We start from the raw sequence: 9270 nt of genomic DNA on the forward strand, positions 1-9270 counted from the left end.
CATGGATTATGAACTATATCTTGTATTTCTCACACACCATGACTTTCTCAGGCACAACAAATGATGCTAGGGAAGTGAGTGTAGCTGAATGAGCACAAAGATCTAATCCATATAGACTCTGCGAGTACATCATCGACGTCCAGCGGTGAATTCACCAAAGGGTCAAATTTACACTCCTCTGGCACATCAACAGACTAAGTACATACTCAGTACTGTTATCCTTTCTCTACAGCTGAAGAAATTGGTCAGTGCAGAACTCAAAGTAGGACACTGGAATGCCAGAAAATCTCAGGTTTTGAGTGCTTCTTCCCCAGCACCACCAACATGCACATAACCTGAGCTTGCTAGCAATTCTCAGCCTCTCTGGCACCCTCAGCAAAGTCCCCAGGGCACACAGAGAGGAGCTCAGCAGCCTTCGTTGCTCCATCCCATTAGGGAAGGACAGCAATGCCATCACATCTTCCTGACAGCTTTATTGTGCAGTTCCAGAGCTGGATCTTGGGACTATTTTCTCTTTGGGTTTAAACATCCATGAGTTATTCATTTACTATATGCCCATCACTGTCCTTTTTTATAAGACTATAACACAGATATTTTACTGGTGGCAATGCCTTCGGGCAGTGATATCTGCAAAAACTGCATCTTTCCCACTCTACAGGCAGTAAAGGCAAGTGTCAGAAATGGGAGCCAGCTCCATCCTGTCCTCATTGGCTCCAGTTCCCTGAACACAAGTCCCATTCCTATATCCCCTGACCTAGGGTAACCACTCAGGTGGAGGTGGTGAGCTGGGCTGGGGATGCAGCAGCCGCACACAAGTCAGCTGCCTACCAGCTGCCTGTGGGCCTGAACAGCAATGACTGCAGGTAGCACCCATCTGAAGGCATCTCCCAGCTAACAAGCACCTGAACAAAAGCAACCAGATGCTTCCTTGGCATCCTCCTTGGGAAACGGCTCAGGTCTTACCTTGCCCTGCAAAACATGTCCTTATTCATGTTTGCGCAGCACCACCTGCCATCCCCCCAAAAATTGTAATTGTCCTAAGAAGTACAGCAACTATGCCAAAAAACGCACATTGTTTTTTTGCAACATATGGCCTTGAGTTGCCACAAGAGAATAGCTAGGTGGGCAGAATATGGATATTGTGCTCCATCTTTCAGCTCAGGGAGAAAAGCATACCCTAAGCTGCTACAGCTACTATGCTGCTGCTCCTCCATCTCAGAGCACTGACAATTCCAGGTCTGCTGCCCTTATCTGCTACAAGATCTGCTAGCCAAAAGATGACACACATGCCTTGTTATGACAAATAGCTTAATTACAAGTTTGGCAATATGCAATACTTTGTATTTGCTATTATCGTCAAAGATGAAGAAAATGAAAAAAACATCCATTACCCTGAGAAAAAAGTCTACTCTTACCATAAATTTCTGATAAAGAAATGAAGTAGGTTCAAGTTTAATCACACCAGCAGTAAATCAAATATCAAATTTAAAACAACGAATTACAAAGAGCCTCCTCACAGTCACTTAGCATTGATAAATTAGTAATGTAATATTAAATTATTCATATCTTTTTTTTTTCCTTAGGACTATAATGATATACTGTACACAGCACTGATAATTTACTTAGGCTGAGTCCATTCATTTAATTATGCTGCTAAACTTGGTAGGCCAATTGGTCATCATGAGAGTTTCCAGGCAAGCTAATCACAAATATATAGAACATGTCCCTTATTGTCCCCAGCGGCTAAGTGCTAAAATGCTATTTAGTGCTCAGAAGGTTAATGTCCTGCTTATGTAAATTGTCCAATTTAACATTCAGCAGCAGTATCATAAATTCTGGCTCCAGGATTTCATTAAACGTATGTTCAAACTAGTTGACCTTAAAGGTTAACAAGCACAAGTTAAACAGGACAATTATTTAACTCGCTTCTTATCAAGAGACTGAAGCGCTCTAGCCATTTAATAGTTATGCATACTTCACAATTAGAATTCTTAAAAGGTCTCTGATAAAGCGGCAGGTCATGAATTTTCATAAGGATGTCAGATAATAACTATTTATCTGCACTTGTTTTTCTTTCTTATAAACTTAAACTTTGATCTTAACATTCAATTAGAAATGATTCCACAGAGAAAGACTAGGTGACTCAAGGAGCTTGTCTTCACATTAATTTGAATCTAAATTAAGCTTTAAAAACATTGCATCCATATTGTCTCCTACAGAAATTAATTCAGAAGTTAGTGACCTATTCTTCATGCAAAAACCACTTCAGCCTTTCAGCGTTAGGCGATTGAAAACCACTGAATGCCAAATTATTACGTCAGGCTAAGTACTGCATTTTTATGCAAATCAGAGGAAAAAAGTCTCCCTATACATCATAAAATAATTTGTATTATACACAATCAACTTGTCTCTTACTATGTTAACCAAAGATGAAGACAGATTGGTTGAGATCATTTCTTTCTTGCGCTGCCCTATTTCTCACACAGCCTCTTTTTCCTGAGGCTTTGGTGAAATATGAACACCAGCAGCTCCTGAAAGCGGCTGCCACAGCCACCGCTACCTATGGCAGCGGTGATGCATTGAGAGCAGCTCCTCTGCTGACATTTCAAATCCCAAACACAACTTCTAAATGCAAAAGGATCAAGTCATAGCTTCAGGGATACATTAAAACAGTAAACATACATAAGAAATTTCTGGAGCTGACTGTAACTATATTCCAAGGAACTTGTAAGAAACCTTTTTTTTTTTTCCAATCTCAGTGATACAAGGTGATTTTACTCTCATGTAAAATAGCAACTACAAACAGTTTTATATTGATAAGTAATGCAAATGTCACAGTATTTTAGAAAGAAAAAAAAATGCAAGAGAAATCAAACTTATTTGAAAGAGAAAAAACATTTTCTTTTTTCAATAGGATTATGCTTTCACCCAGCTCATGAGGATTTTTAGTACAAAATTTTTTTTCTGAGGGTGTCTTTCATAAATAAGACACTTTAGAGCTAGAGTCTAATCTTTTTCAGTAACACATAAAAAAAAAAAAAAAAGGTCAGTTGGAGTAAGTCCATGAAGGTGGGAAGTTGGCTGCACATTTCCCAATATTTTATTTTAAAAGTTTTCTATCCTAGAAGAGATCAGAAATCTACACTCTTTGGCAGTCAGAACAAATACTCAAGAAGAAAATTACATCATGTAAGCCTTGAGGGAAAGCGACCAAGACTCTGTAAGAGCTGCTACCTGCAGTACATTTAAACAGTCCAAGGAGGTACAATATATTCTAATTTTGTGAAATTAGCAGATTACTTTGGCTTGGTTCACCAGAGTTTTGTTTCCTAAAAGCACTGTAATTTAATGACAGCAAAGCAGTAGATGGTGAATATTCATTTGTCTTTCTAAAGGTTATTGAAAACCTTGAAGAAAGAGAAGAAATTTCTAGCATCCTGAATGTGACAGCTTTTTATGACCTCATGTGTGGCTCTTTTTCCAAACTTCATCTTTTGAATTCTGGCTTCAAAAAGAGGACATAAATAAAGCTGAATGGCTAATGGACTAAAAACACTTATGATCAAGTTTTCATAATGAACATTATTAATGGCTTCCTTTGCACATGCATTGACATATAGTGCAGTACTCATTTCTAAAGTAAGATTTAGAGCCCTATTTGCAATAAAAAGCTAACAGATGCAAATAAAAAATGAGAGATTCCATTACATAGCTACACGCAATGGATTTCTATTAAAGATAAACAGAAACATTTTCTTCTAAAGGCAGAAAGAGCTTCATTAGAAACTCACATATGTATGTAGGATTCATATTTGTCTTCTCAGACAGAGGTGAAGATCTTTATTTCTAGTAACAGTAGCAAAACCTTGGGTCTGGTCTTAAGTAGCAATGCACACACACATCTTATTTTGGCTCTTCCTAGAGCTGAATCTTCACACTTGAAAAATCAGGTTGACAGAATCAAGATTATCTCCAAACAATGACAAAAACCTCATCAAACACAACAGTAAAACACCCCACTCAAACAAACAAGCAAACAAACAAAGAAACAAAAAAACCCAAACAACCACAACAACAAAAAACACACAAAAAAACCCACAAAAACAAAACAAAAAACCCACCCAAATACATGTACATCCCTCTGCCAGACTTTTAGTCTTTCTCCAACATCAATTCCTCTACCCTCCACACCTTCCCTTTTTCTTCTTAAAGGCCAGTATGAGACATTTAAGTACATAAATGCAGACAGGTATCTTGAAAAATTACTCTCATACAAAACACCGCAGTCTCTCCATTTACTGGTTGAGATCAACACAAATCCTCTACTTTGGCTCTTCACAAATCCCAGATTTAGCTAAATGTTTTTGTCCCTATATGGAAAGCCAAGTTGTTTCTCCTGCTGCTGCCATGGGACTTTCAGGCAGCCACATTCCTGTGGAACAAACGAAGATCCTGTAAGCATGGGAAGACTCACTCAGGTAGAGGCTGAAGAGCCCCATGAGCCTGATTTACTCAATAGGACTAACTGTCATAACAAAACCAAGAACATGTAGAGAACTAACTGCTTCTGAAATTAAAAATACAGCCTATTTCTCTGACCTCATGTTCTTTGAATAATTTCTTTAGATCCATTCCAAACATCTAAACTCATCACATCAAAAGAAATTCAGGGAGTTCATTTGCAATAATAATTTCTGTTGGAGCTGCAGAGAAAAAAAAAAAAGTGATCTGAATTTGGTTAATGATAGCATTCAGATGAAAGCTGAAAGAATACTTTTACCATAACATGTTTGTCCATTAGCAACTCCATCATCAAGGTAAAACACTGCAAGTTTATAGGTAAGAAAATGAACTTAACAACGACTAGTAATTACACTTTTGCACAGGGACAAAATATAGTACGTAATTCTATTTTCCCTGAACATAATGAGAAATCTGCTACTGACTTCAGGGGAACCAGGAATTTATCCACTTGCCTTTCATTAAAGATGAAAGTCTCCTAAAACACTCTGAAAAATAAACCCAGTGTTAGCTGGAAGGATGCCTGGTGCAAGAACACAGAGAGAGGAAATCTTGATGAAGATAGATAGATTGGATGATGAATCTCTCCAGCACTTTTCTTAACAGAACAGGCTTTTGGTTTGATAGACATCTCTTCCTTTACCCTTAGTTCAACATCTCTAAACATACATAACTTACTTTTCACTGAAGAGTTTGGGTTCCTCTAAATACATCTCAGGCATGGTAAGGCTCTTGATAGATCTCGCCTTGTTTAAATGAGCCTTAACTATGGTTGTTTGACAAGTTCTCATTCAGCTGAAGGATTATTAGCTGGATTCACTGATTTCCATTGTGAGGAGGGGGGAGTGCAGGAAGAGGAATTAATTTTTAGGAATAAATTAGTTTGCAGCAATACACCTAAATGCAAAGTTCAGTTAAAAGTTTAAAGTGTTCTTGTGACCTTACTACTAGAAAAGTTAAGGTTTTTAAAAAAATACCATTACTTGAAAACCTGAGAGTATGAAAGGAGACATTGTAAACCAGTTCCCATTGTGCTCCATCTGTCAGGAGACAAAAACTAACACTTAGTCACTTTACAGAATATTTGCTGATGTGAGAATTATGGCTTTTCATCAGCACTCAGTTGCAAGTAGCACATCCTAGTAACAACTCATGCGCCTGCAACCTCATGTATTCAGGCTTCATCAAGGTAATTACACAGAGGCTTAGTTTCAAGATTACAAGAACTCACCGAGAGATTTCATGCACTGAGAGTTCACAGGTATATGAATCTTGACAAGGAGGGATTTAGAAGCTTTTTGAAGTGAGATTTTAGGTATTTATTTTTACCAACTGGAGTAGGTTAACTTAGGTAATTAGGCACTATTGGAGATAAGTGTATCAAAATCTGGTATTAAACGAAGAGCAAATATATGTGCACTTGCTGATCTTGTGCAAACAAGTTTGAAAGTAAAGGTCAAGTTCAGCTAAAAACCAGAATTTCCTTGTCTTGCAGTTCAAAAAAAATATATTGTGAAAATTTTAAATTAGTTTAATATAATGTTTCTTTAGCTCTTACACCATCGTACAAGAGTATTATCTCATCCCCCTCAATTATCCCAATACAGATTTTGCTTTGTAGTTGCAATAGTGTCTTTGTCTAACCCTTCTGCATCTCTATTTTATAACGACTTTTATGGCCAATGTGAAATCACTGCAGTGAGGTTTCACGTGGTTTTGTGAAGACTGCTATAATAATAAATAAAGTAGATCTGGAAAATTTTACTATTTGAAATAATAATTAGGCATAATTTAAAAATATTCAGGTAACATTTACATAAACCTTTTGACTAAGAATGTATATAAACTTCCCTGAGACTATTGTGCAGTAATAAATTACTCACCTTACAGAATTATCTTGCTCTGCATTTTGTTGCTGTATAACTTGTAGAACATTCCCATTGTCAGAATTTACAGGAAGTGTCCCTGGACTATTCTCAGTGCATACAAGCTAAGTCACTGTTCTGGCACTTTTTTCACACTTTGGGGTTTAATTATGACTTGGGTGTTAGGTATTTGGATTATCTTCTACACACAGGTTCAAGCCACAGTCTCTTCTGTGATTCCCAGAGAGCAGGAGACCACTTTCTAACCTTAGCTAAGCTTTTTTGACTTTTCATACGTGCAAGTTTATTCTTCCTCTCTTTTCCAGCCGTTACTGAGAATTCTTTAAAATTATCAGATATGATGAGTATAGGTGACAATAATTTAACCACCCTCCCCCTCCAAATTTAAAGCCTTTAAGATTTGCTTACAATATTCAATATTGTTCTTTTGTTCTCCCACCTACCCTCCTTGACAAGTCCTTAAACATTTAAAACCTGCTCTGGATATAAACTCGTGTTTTTGGGCAAAAGCTCTTTTCCTTGTTTGCTCATTGTAACTCCAGCTAACTCCTGTGATGCAGATATTGATGAAATGGAGAAAATCTGACATGAATTCCTAAAATTCCAGTCACCAGTTCATGTTTTGAACTTGATTATGTCAGGCAATATATCACTACTATAATGAATTCCTATGAAATATAGGAATAAGAATGATTATTGAGCCTGAATAAATTACTGAATTGAGTGAGTGAAGAAGAAACAAAGAAGAATTTAAGATTTAGCTACCAGGTACATTAAACCCTTTTATCCCTCATTTTCTCGTATTGATGTGGGATAAATTAATAATTGCTCCTCAACACGACATATGAACTTACATAGCTCTTAAACTAGGAAGCTGTATTTCAAATGCACCATGGTATTGGTTGAAAGCAGATATTTTATAATCAACAACTACATGAAAATAAATTGTGTTGAATAATAGAGATAGTTGCAAACTCAAGCACTTAAAGTTAGGAAAACACAGATTTAAAATTTTTTGCACAAATATTCATTTTAGTCTAAAAACATGTATTTACGTCCAAAAATGTAGTCATGATGGTTTGTAAATGTTGTATTTACCCCTCTGTGTCTCCGCCCTAAAAGCATTAACTGAACTGGTGCTTGTGAGGCTTAGGGACCAAATGAATTCACAGGGAAAGAAATATAAAGTTTCCAACTGACCTTGCTGGGAGCTGGACTAGAACTTTTGTGAGGAAAAACATTTGCAGAGGACCAGGTAGTACTTTATTATGATTTATTAAATGCCAGTTTATATGAGTTTTATTGAATATGAGATTAGAGCAGTAGTTATTATATGACAGTACAGTATTCTATGATTTACTCATGAACTGCCCTTCTTTCTTCATCTGCAAATACCTTGCAGAGTCGGGCAGAAAACATGGCATCAGCTAAACCAAAGAAATGGAAATGAGAATAATCATGTTTAAATCTTGGGCCACTGGAGAGCTTTATCATGCTCATCTCCTATCTGGTGTTATTGATCTCTCTTAGGGCAGGAAGCAGGCTGTGAATATGACCTACAAAAGTGGCAAAGGTTTTAAACTTTATTACACCAGCTTGGAATTCGGCCTTCATTGGAATGGAAAGGGCAACTGTTTGGGAGATATGTGTGCATCAAGGCAATTTATTCCTAAAGGGGAGAGGAAGAGAGTGGTAGTAGCAGCCATAGAGGAAAGGTGGAAAAGAAAACACAGCTGCACAGATCAGGAACACAAAGCTGTTCAGCTGGGATACTAAGGCCTTGGGAAGCTGAGGATAATGCCACAGGAACATGTGAGGAATGCTACAATGCTCAGCTCTCACAGATGCCAATAAGAATTTCTAGAACAGAACAAGGGGTTACATTAGTAACTATTGCAATTATATTATTTTTTTCATTTCTATTCTATTGAAATTTAAGCATGAAGAATTTGATCAAAAGGCCATGTGAGGCAGCAGGTCGCTAATTTTCTTCCACACCTATCCAATTAAGTCAAAACTGAACTCCTATCTTTAAGGCTTTTGATGGCCTGCACTCAGGATATCTGAGAGGCTACACTGTGCGATGAAGATCACGGCTGATAACTACAGAATGACTGAACTTTCTTAGGAAGGGTAATCCTGTCGGCCTAGGCAAGAGTTCCTTTGCATAAAATGAGACAAGTCAGTGGAGTAATTTCCTATGAGAACTAAGGATAGTGCAAAACTTTTACTACCTTGCTTAAGCACAAGGTATGTTTCTCTGACCATGATTTCTTTTGCATAAACCCACTGCACATTTGCCTTTGTGTTTATACATTTGTGTCAAAGTGCAAATTTCTCTCCTAGAGACAAACTGACAACAGCAGATGTCGGTAACTTTGCTTACCATGTTGCTGGGATCTATGTCTTCTTTGTAGCTCTAGAACAGACCAGGACAGAAGGGAGCTCTACCACTCCAAAGAGAAACCAAAGGGAGGTTTTGTCTTTACTGGTCATCTCTTATGAAGATAGATCAAGAAAAGGGAGTTATTCAGCCTGGAAAAAAGAAGGCTCTGGGGAGACATTATAGCACCTCTCAGTACCTAAAAAGGGCTAGAAGAAAGCTGGAAAGGGACTTTTCAGAAGGGCATGGAGTGATAGGTGTAGTGGCTTCAAACTGACTGAGGGCAGGTTTAGCTGAGATATTAGGAAGAAATTCTTCACTGTGAGGATTGTAGGGCATTGGCATAGGTTGCCCAGTGAAGTGTGGATCTCCCATCCTTGGAAGTGCTCAAGGTCAGGTTAAATGGATATTTGAGCAACCTACTCTAGTGAAAGGTGTCCCTGCATATGGCAGGGGGGATTGAAACTAGATGATCTTTAA

Source organism: Empidonax traillii, unplaced genomic scaffold (genome assembly GCF_003031625.1).
Source record: "Empidonax traillii isolate 1590-97213 ecotype Southwest subspecies unplaced genomic scaffold, ASM303162v1 scaffold535:size1322822, whole genome shotgun sequence".
Lineage (NCBI taxonomy): Eukaryota > Metazoa > Chordata > Aves > Passeriformes > Tyrannidae > Empidonax > Empidonax traillii.